We start from the raw sequence: 11,247 nt of genomic DNA, 5'->3' as shown, positions 1-11,247 counted from the left end.
ATCCTATGGGTTAATTCTTCACCAATAGCTGACAGAATACACACAGGAACACACACACACACACACACACACACACACACACACACACAGGCACACATCAAAATGAAATGAAAATCAGACACCTTGCTCCAAAAGAGGACAGTTTACACTATTGTAATCTTACCCAAAAGATGATATACTCTCTAAAATCCAACTGTCTAAATGTATTTCTTTACCTGCTGCATTACATAGCTCGAGACTGAAATGCAAACTTAAGACAGTCACAAAGCAAATATTTAGTATTCATGTTCACTAAATTTGCTTATGTGATTCTTTTTCATTTTATGCTTACAAAGCAATAGATTTCTTTATGATATTTCTACACGCACTTATTACTAGCTGATTCTCACCCTCCTTTTAAATCTATAAATTGAGTCCAGGACAGCCAAGGCTACACAAAGAAACCCTGCCTTGAAAAAAAAAAAAGTATTATTCTTTGACAACTTCATATACGTATATATTTTAACCACCCCTCTCAGTTATACTCTTCCAACTCTATCTGACTCCCACAAAACTTTTTCCTCATAACTCTGCTTCTGTTTCCATGTCATTTTGTTCTCTGTCGTCGTTTTGTTTTGTGACTACTGAGTTTAAAAAGGATTACTTACGTAAGCATCAGTGAGGGGTTATTCACTGGAGCACAGTCAACTTGCCTTTTTCGTTGGGAACCTTAGCCGTAAAAGGCTGAGCCATCCCTCCTGCCCATACCCAGAGCTTGAACAATATAACAGGTGCTCTACCACTTCGGGGAATGGTGTGTGTGTGTGTGTGTGTGTGTGTGTGTGTGTGTGTGTAAAATTATGGACTTTCGATGTTTGCTCTAGCTCAAAATAATGACACAGAGACCTTTATATTTATTAATAAACTTCAAGCACTGTAACTGGGCAGATACACACCTATTCTAACCTGACTATGCAGGCCTGGCCTGCTTCCCAGCCACATGCCCCATTGTGTGTCATCTTAGTCTCACCCTGGCCGTTCCTGCTCCGGCCGTGGCAGCTCCCTCATGATGACTCCCTCATGGGGACCGCCTCTCTCCTCTGTTCTCCACCTAGAACCCCCTCCCTCCTCTGTTCTCCACCTAGAACCCCCCCCCCCCCGGGATAGGATGTCCAGCCCTAACTCTCATGCTCTGCTATGGGCTATTCAGCTCTTTATTAACCAATCAGAATGTGGAGAACAATTTTTAGGCAACACTGAGACAGAAGATGCTTCGTAGAAATGACAATGACAGATTTCTGCAACCAGATCTCTGGGTACAGAAATCAGAATTTGAATACACAGTGTACAACACCATCGCAACATGGGGGTGGAAGGAAGGGGACAGACAGACTCCCGTTGCCCCAGCAACAATTAATTGTCAATAGCTCCGTTGGGGGCGGGTGGGATAGGATCTTATGAGCTTCTCTCAACTGCACCATAAAGTGTTGAGGGGTCAAAGTGTCCGAATGTTTCGTGTATGTAACAATGGCCTTAGCTTTCACATGCTTGTCAATTATATATTTCCCTTGGGAATATGTCTTTTATACATTAGGTCCATTTTTTCATTTGGTTTGCATTTTTACTAGTCGAATTTGAGGCCTGGTTTTCAAACTCTACTTATAGCAACTCTTTTGTTTCCTGGTGTAATCCTATGAATATTGCTTATAGAAGGTGATCCTCCTTATTAAGCCAGGCATTGCAAGGCATGCTTTAGTCAAGTTTCTCCTCTCTGGCCATTACTTCCTCTGCATCAGAGAGCATTCTTAGGTTTTACTTTCACTTCTCTCATAGAGGTGGTAATGAGAGTGAAAGAAATAGGGGGGGGAAAAGCCTTTCATATTTATATAATTTAAGACATGTATCGCAGAAGATATTCCAGTCTCCAATGTAGATAAAATGCTAAATGTATTTGTGACAATTGTAGTGGAAAAAAACATCTAAAAGTTATGAAATGCATGCTGTTGCCACAATAAACACCTTAAGTCAAAGCAACAGCTCCACAGAATTGAATTATCTTGCACTTGCGTGACAGTGTTTAACCTAGAACAGCTCAGGAGAATTTGTTGTAGCTCAGATTTGTATGCTCAGCAAGCAGGACAGTCTAGCAGATCTGAGAGGGAAATGAAAGACTGATGTTCAAGTCTCGGAGGAGGTTGTGTTTCATAAAAACGATTCCTCATTTGACTGTTTATTTTCACATGGAAAGGCGTGGTGTCAGCTAAACGGAGTTTTTGGGAAACAGGGATTCTGTGTCTTTAGAAACGACATGCATACTTTTATTGCAAATTCAGAATTGCTTTCACTGTTATCAGGAACCTTCTGGGAGGTATGAAGGGCCTTTTGAGGCTCTCCCAGGCTGGATTGGAGAGGACTAGGGACTTGTGGAGAGCAGTGAGGGTGAGAGGTAACCAGAATGAGGCAAGGGTGGTGTTTCCTTTCCTGCTCTGTGGCTCACAGAAAAAGGAAACGGGTTCCCAGACTGAGCAAGCGGAACGACTGGCGAGACTTAGGGGTAGAGCAAGAGTTGAGCATGGTCGAAGCCACCAATTGATAAGACTGGGAGCATGAAGATGTAAAGAGATGTAAAGGGAAAAAAATAGCCAGGTTGTGACTTACATCTAAATATACTATGTCATTTTTTCCTCACAGTGTCCTAGGTAAGCAGAACACTGCTTACCTAGCTGTGGACCAGTGATAGTAGAGGGCATAGTGGTTTACAACTATAATCTCAGCACTCAGGAATCGAGGCAAAAGAACTGAACTGAGTTTGAGGCTGGCCTGAACAACATAGGAAATGCCAGGGCTGCCCAGTGAGATCCCGTCTCAAAACACAACAACAGAATGTTACATTTTGGAGAAATGAGTACAGTTCATAGGATATACCAAAACATACAATAAGGTCAGCGTTGTCTTCGCCAACGTTCAGTGCTCCTTTCTTGTGTCTCATTTAGCATGATTTTTTTTTAAATAAATGTTACCAGAAAGAACCTCATCTTACATTGACACTTCTGTATATCCTATAGAATTTCAATGGTTGTGGGGAAGAAGGAATGTTACAAATCCAAAACCTGACTATAATTTATCTCCAGCTACCAATAGGCCCTTTAATAGCCTCCCCCCGCCCCCTGTCTCTGTATCTGACTCTTCTTTACATTAGATAAATCCTTCAAATAGAAGGATTACAAATAGAACCTTAGCTCTCACCAATCAAAGGGCTAAGAGTGTGGTTACACAGTGTCAGAGGCCTATAGCTAAGACTCCCCCAATTTTTGGAAACTGCCCACCTAATGTTTTGGTCAATGTATTTGAAAAGTGCTTTGGTTTGTGATTCTCTTGGTTTTATCCCTATAAAACTTCTTGGAATAGTTATCGTATTGAAACACAGCATTCGCGAACCCTTGATTCTGTGTTTCTAGGCCACGGTCTCTTATATTTGACTAGAGATCAAATGGACTCTAATCTTCCTTAAGGAGAAGGCTGTGTTTTACATCAACAACATTCAGCAAGCGCAGTTCGGACAACGTTCTTCCTTCTTCCTCTTAGCGTCCTCTGATAAGAACAGTAGCTGGTTGAGACCCGCTGCTTCTAGCTCTGATGCGATGGCTGCATATGCGGGTAGGCCCGGTTCAAAACCGGATCCTTTGGTGCTGGGTGAAGAGCAGGCAGCGGAAGTCTGAAGCGCTCCATACGATGCCAGGGAGCAGCCGAAGCCCCGTAATCATCATCCGTGATCCTCACACGATCAGCAAATCAATAGCTGCAGGAGATATTCATCACTACTGGAGGAACAAAGGAGTCACCGAACGAATAGGACAGATGTGGTCGCAGAGTCTTCTCTTGGTAGTTTGCTAGGAACTCTGGGGCATGGAAGACACTGACGTGTACTAAAGTGAATACATTTTCTCTACCAGGTTCTTTAAGAAATGATAGTTTTACCAGGCAGTGGGGAACATGCCTTTAATTCCAGCACTGCGGAAGCAGATCAGGTGGATGTAAGAGTTCGAAGCCAGCGTCGACTCGACTACCGAGTGAGTTCTAGGACAGCCAGAGCTATAAAGGGAAACCTTATCTCAATACCCCCCCCACACACACACACAAAAAGAGAATCAATAGTTTTCTTATGATTTATTGGAAAAAGAGAGAAAAAAATTTCCTAGGTTCTACGGGTGACCGGTTTCACTCACCAAACACATCTTTACCTTTCTCTACACTGCAGTCTCTGGTCATGTCACAATTGACACGCTTTGTGATTTGCTAAGTGTTCTTCCGTAGCTATTAGGAGGAAGACATCAGGTCCCACCTGTGGCTTATTTTATGATGTTAGTCTAGTTAGTTAGCTGATTAACTGCAGGTTGGAAAAATTACATGCTCACAGATTTCTAGGTTCAGGCTACAGAAGGCTGATCAAGCCATTATTAGGTATAACCACCCCCATGACAAAAAATGAATAGACTATTCACTGTAGTCCAACTGTCCCAACTTGTCTGAGCAGAGAATCAGTACATATTGGGTCTTGAGGAAGTGTGGAGTTTCTGGATTGCTGGCGTTACAGAGGCGTAGGAACTTTGACATCCTCTATGGAAGTGTGGTTGCGTAGAGACAGATGTTGGCTGGTTGTTACATAGCATGTATATTAGAGTTGCATTTATGACTGGCTGGCTTCCACAAGAGACTCATACTAGGCCTGGACAGATGGTTTAGCAGCTAATTGCACTTGTTGCTCTTACAGAGGTTCCCAGCATCCACATGGCAGCTAACACTCATCTATTGCTCCAATTCCACAGGATCCAGTGACCTCATCTTGCCTTCCTGGGCACTGCACACATGTGGTTCACCTAAATGCACGCAGGCAAAATACTTACACTCGTAAAATTAAGAGGAAAAAAAAACCTTTTTAAAAACGGGGCTGATGCTGATAGGTTGATTTGAAAAGATTATCACTGAAGCATGCTGTTGATGGCATGATTGGGTTCCAAGCTGGTTCTGATGTCATTTACAGGCTTGGCTTAGGACAATTTGGCCTGTAGTAGTAGGTGTGGGAATTTGTTTCTGTTTGTTTTCATTTGGGGAGGGGGTATTTATGACTTTTCCTGAGCAGACGTGAACAAACATGTCTCTACCCCAGAGTCCCCTGTTTAGACAAGAGACTAAAGAAATGATTTTGCCAGATTATAGCTTGGTGAGCCATTGACTTACAGGACCACGGGTGACTCAGAGGCAGCTGTACCACTGAAAAGCTTAGGGCAACATGGATGATGACTCATGAAAGGTGCATCCTGGAACTACCTATATGACTCGTCACACTTCAAATGTTTTCTCTAGCATTTGCTACTGTCTATATAACCTTGGAAGGAGCCTGGAGAGTCTTGTTGAGAAACCTGTGCGTTTTATTTACTTCCTGGGCCTTGTAAAGGTTTTATTTACTTCCTGAGTCTTAAGGAGCCTTCCTCCACTAAGGTATGTTTCCACCAGAAGGAACTAGCTACCCAAAGGGGCCACCAGTAATAAGGCACACGTCCTTTTACCACCCACAGATTCTTTGGCAGGATTAGAGTGGAAATGGGTAATATTATAGCAGGAAGGAATTTAGTTCATTCAGTCTAGAGGATTTTCAGCGTTTGAAAAACAATTTAAGTACTGTCTTAAGAAAGCATAATCTAATAATTAGTGTCCCTTCTTTTTTACGTAGGAGAGAGAGATACAGGTGCTTGGGCTTTATACTGTGATGATGATAGTTATTTGGACGTTCTTTCTTGTCCCTGGTAGCCTGATTCTGGCTCCATAGTACACGCCAGCTGGCTTTACTGTTGGCTAACTCCTTGACATCCAGTGTACAGGCCTCATCACAGCACAGCCCCCTCATCATGAGTCTACTGGAGGCAGAAGGCCATGTTGCGATTAGATACTGATTCTGCCTCCTTGTTGCTTCAAGCTTGGTACCATTCCTCACTAGTGAATCTTAGAAGACAGGCAGTCAAGTGGAGCCCTTCTTGAGTCCACTGAGAAGAACACCGCGGAGAGAAAGGCTTTCCAGAAGTTTCTCTAGTGTCCCACCCTTGATTCCTTTCTGGCTCCCCAGGGCGCAACATTTCCTCTATCTCTCTTGTCCTCTCAAGGAGATCTCAGCTACCCGCAGGCACTTGCTCCAAGAGCTTTCTTCGTGAAGCTGCGCCCCTGGGTTCTTTACATCTGAATCCTTTTGCTCAGTTATGCACTTGGCACATGTTAATATGCAAATACATGTTTAGAGGTTGCATTAAAAAAGAATACAGATTCTGACTCAGCTGGTGTGAAGTGGGATTTGAAATCATGCCTTTCCACCCAACTTGCAATCGAGACCTGCCTTTTGGATCTGCTACCACAGTCTGAAGAGGAAGGTTCTATAACCAAGGACTTCATCAGGAAAAATGGGGAAGGCTGCTGACATGATTAAGTTGATGATACAATGTGGGGATTTGGCACCAAAAACTCTGGGATGGGCCCGGAGTCTGTACATCTGGTCCCCTCTGTGACTTTTCTATACTGGTTGTTTCAGGCACAGCACTGCCTTATGGTATGAAGATGTTATTGTGGATTCCTTCCTCAGTAGATAATTATTTAATAATGTATTTTTGGGGCTGGGGGTGTAGCTCGGTTGATAGATTGCTTGCCTAGTATGTTCGAAGTCTTGGGTTCAATGCAATACTGCATAAAATGGAAGTGTCACCTGGAGGCAGAGGCAGGAAGACCAGAAGTGCAATGTCATCCTCAGCTACATAGTGGGTTCAAGGACAGCCTGGGTTACATGAGTCTCTACCTAAAACTTGTATTTATAAAAAATTTATATAAATATAACCCAAAATATTATATAAAATTATATATATGTTTATATTTACATATGTATATATTCATATAAGAGTATATATTTATATTAAATTTTTATTTAACTATAAAACAAAATATATTATATTTATAAATTTTTGAGGTGTTGGGAACAAGCAAAGAAACTTATTCTAAGTACTACCATTTTGTTTTAAGACTCCATTAATCATAAGGAGAAACTAAATTCAAGGTCCTAGGCCCTAGGGGAGCTGGGGACTTCCCAGTAGTTAAACAGCTTCTGTTGTAAAGAGACAGTTGTCTGAGTCCAGACATCTCAGGGACAACTTCTCCATCTTGCTGGCAGGGTCAAACACGTTCATGTTCCAAGCCCAGGAATGGATTCCTATCCCGCTTCTCCAAATATTTTCTGTCAACTGGCAAAGAATATAGAAATTGCTGTTATCTAAGCCCAGATACATAAATTATAAAATATAGACCCAATTGCCTGCTATGCCCTACATGCAGCTGACCCGCTCCCTTGTCCTCTTTTCACACTGAGCTCTGGACCAAATGTCTAGGAGGATGGATTAAGGGCGTTGAAGCCGGGTGTCCTGGATCAGGCCTAGTCTCCAACAGATACTCCCTTGCTTAACCCATAATGTCAAAATAAAATTTATAGCACTAGAGCCCACCCCATCCCCCTCCCTCCCTCGTTTTCTGTTTCCATCCTTAAAAAATGTTGTATCATCTCCCTTCCAGGACAAGGTTTGGATCCCACCTCTCTGAAGTCAGAAAACAAAGTTTCCATTTTAAGCTGAAGTGAGTTTTCTCAGCTTCTGCCCTGAGCACAACAGAGGCAGGGACTCACTACAACACTATATTATTATATGTAGAGGTCTTATTTTTGCTGAGATAAAGTTAAAATATTTTCATGGGCTCCTGCAAATATAGTGAACTCTAGGCATCTTGCCTCATAGAGAAATTAACGTGGCCATCTCCAAAGGGCCCGCCTGTTGGACCCACTACACACATTTGCAGTTTGAAAGCACTTCTCTGAAATGGTGCTATGTAAGTTCCTGAGTGGGATAAAAATATTTTCCTAACTCCTTTGAATCTTACGAAACAGCTCTCTTTCCGTGGGATTGCATTAATATTCGAATTAATTTAATTTGCTCATTCTCGTCCCCACTGCTTTCCAAAATGCCCTCCCTTGGGTTTGTCATGAAGAAAAAGAAGAGGTATACTACTTAAAAGGCTGTGCCCTTAATTACAAGAAGAGGAGCTGGGAGACTCTTTGCTAGGAAGAACTTGATTGCGCTCTGAGCGCAGGAGTGGCCGTGCTTCCTTTCTATCTACAGGTATACTATTTCAACAGCTGCAGTGACAGCCGAGACAGTGTCAGGAGAGCAGCAATGAATAAAGTGGGCCCTAGACTGCTGTGTGCAAGGCTCCCAAGAGGCCTAAGACATCTTCGAGGAATTCCAGTGTTCTATAGAACTCAATTTGTGTACCAACAACAGAATTCATAAGCCCTGCCACACTTTCTAGATATTAATTAGAGTGTCAGAGAATGTGATCCTGTTTTCTGCCTGTATATAGATATATATACACACAATATGTGTTATGTGTATATCTGGGTATATGTATATATCTATATGTCTAATTGAGACAAAGTCTCATGTACTATTGGCTGGCCTCAGACTCACAATAGCTGAAGAATGCCTTCAACTCGTGGTCCTCCTGCCTCTACCTTCCTGTCTGTTTTTTAAATCAGTAAGTTTGGTGTGTTGCCGTGTACATCTGCCTAGTAATTTAGAAACTCCCCTAACTTGTGACAGAATGGTGACTCACACCATCGTTATCACTGATTTTTGACCCCAGAACCACGCCTTGATTTCCTGAAGATTAAGGGAAAAAAAAGATAACCAGAAGAGAATTGTTAAGGAAAGCAATGACCTACTCCCAGGAAGAAACAACAGGGGTCAGCTGAGGTCAAGATGCTTGCCATGTTTTAGTCCTTGACACTTCATCATGGTACAGGGGTAGGTACCTAAAGCAGAGTATGTCAGCGTTGTGTCCAGAATCACTCACCATTCTTTGTAGAGTTAGTCATGAGCTCACTGAGTCTTCCATGATCTGCCTTGGAATCACTCTTTTATGACATGCTCAAAAACTCCCACCCCAATATTCATGTCATCTACTTCAGAGAGATTTTCTTCTTCCTTTTCTTTTTCATGTAGCTCTTGGTGCCTCTCCAAGCAACTGAGACATCTTCAACTTCTTTGTCTAGTGACACCACTCACCTCACTGTTAGAATCCACCATAATCCTAACTGAAATCCATTTTTGTGCTCATGGGAGTCAATCACAAAGTGGAACCATCTTGAAGGTTCAGAGCAAAGCTCCAGGGGACTGCCATGGAGTTGGAGCCAGAGCCTAGCAAAGGCTGCCTCTCATCCTCAGAACCATTGCTGCCTGTCTCCTCCACATCCTCTCCTTGTGCCAATACTCTGTGAGCATCTAAGCACTGAGCCCTCCCAGCCTGGCCAATAAATGGAGCTGTGTTTTTGTTCAGACAGCTTCTGCTACTACTGACCTTGATGTCTGTGGGAGGAACTCAGGTGTTCAGACAGAAAACAGTCCATCTCCTTTAGATCCAATGTTGAACTAACTTAGAAAAATTGAGCAAGCGATTTAATTCACCCATGCCTCCTTTTTATTTGTAGTAAAATGGAAAATGATTATAGTACCTATGTCATTTGGCTACAATAAAGGATGAAAAAGCTACCACATAAAAGCACTTTGAACAGTGTGTGCTTCATAGTGAGGCATTAATAAGTTGTAACCGTTATGATTGTGAGATGGTTGGCAGCAGTCGAGAATACAAAGTAACCCCCATTATGTTCTGAAGACGTTGTAAGATCAGAATTCCTGAGATGCCTTTCACTCACTGCCTTAAAGGCCTCCTTTCTATTCGTACAGTCAGGAAAAAAAAAACAAAACAAACAAACAAACAAAACAAAACAACAACAAAGCACAACATCATCTCCCCCAAACACCACCACCACCTCACAGATCTTCCAGGCTAAAGATAAAAAGCCAAATCTGACAACGACTATCAGGTGGGCACAAAACAGTGACCTAGCTAATGACATTAACTTCTGGGGACTTGTCAAAATAACTCACCCCTTGATAAAATGTAAGACCTGGGGTCTCACAGCTCAGGAGTTCAAGATCGCACCCTTCCCAGAAACTCCCCAGACCAAGACTCGTTGCAAAAGCAAGAGGTTTATTAACCATTGCGCAATGGGATGACCCCTGCTGGTCAGCAAAGAGTGGCACCGGGAGACAAAGGCCTTTAGGTTTTTAAAAGAAAAATTGCGGGAGATTTGAAGTTGCAGTCTTGGCAATTTATGATTGGATGAGGAAGCTATAAAGTAAGATAATTGGTTAGTCTTAGGTGCTCAAGCTTGGCCAGTCCTGCCAAGTGGATGCAGCTGCAATTGAAGGTGGGGTGGTTAGCTCATCCTTGAAGATTAGGGGCTACAGACTTTTGGCTGGAGGTCAAAAGCTACTCAGAAGAAATCTAGGTTTGTTGCTAAGAAATGCTATCTCAAAGACAGGAGTTTTTTTTTTTTTTTTTTTTTTTTTTTTTTTTTTTTTTTTTTTTTTTTGTTTTTTTTTTTTTTTTTTTTTTTTTTTTTTTTTTTTTTTTTTTTTTTTCTGAGTGAGGTCATTGCTTGCTTGCCTTTTTTTCTATCTGTCCTCATAGATAGGGTCACATTTTTTCATTCTCTGGAAAGGTACTAAGAGGCTTTAGCTTAACCTGAACCTAAAACTCAAAACTATAGGCTTTAGAAGACAGGTTACAGAGTTAGTCCAACCCTTTCAGCACCTGATGCTGAGTCCACTCTATCTGGGAATCCGAGTTGCCAAATCAGGTCTGATTTGCTGCCCTCACCTTCACCAGCAGAAAACCTGCAGAGCACTCGGGACAGACACACCTCAGCCCGTGCTTGCTTTCTTCCTCACCCGTGAGCCTGACTTTCTCCTGCTTGCTTGATATCCTAGTCTGTTTCTAAATAATGTGTTTTTGTGGACATTTTGCCTTATACATTTTCTCAAAATGTAAACCGTTGCCTATGAAAGATACCAGATGTAAGTTAGTGCTTTAAGAGACTTGCCCCATCCCTTTAATAATGAAGAATGTTGTGGAGTGGCAAGATTGCTCAGTCAGTAACAGCATTCACTGGACAAGCAAGAAGACCTGAATTAGATCCCTAGAAACCATACAAAAAGCTACGCATGGTGTCATGCATGTACCCCAGCCCTGGGAAGAGATCATTGGGGAGCCACCCTGCCCTATTCAGTGAGTTCCAGGCCATCTTAAAACACAAAAATAGCTGGTCATGGTGGCACACTCCTT

Source organism: Psammomys obesus, unplaced genomic scaffold, assembly GCF_907164565.1.
Source record: "Psammomys obesus unplaced genomic scaffold, mPsaObe1.curated_primary_1811, whole genome shotgun sequence".
NCBI lineage: Eukaryota > Metazoa > Chordata > Mammalia > Rodentia > Muridae > Psammomys > Psammomys obesus.
Note: the sequence above shows the minus strand (reverse complement) of the source record.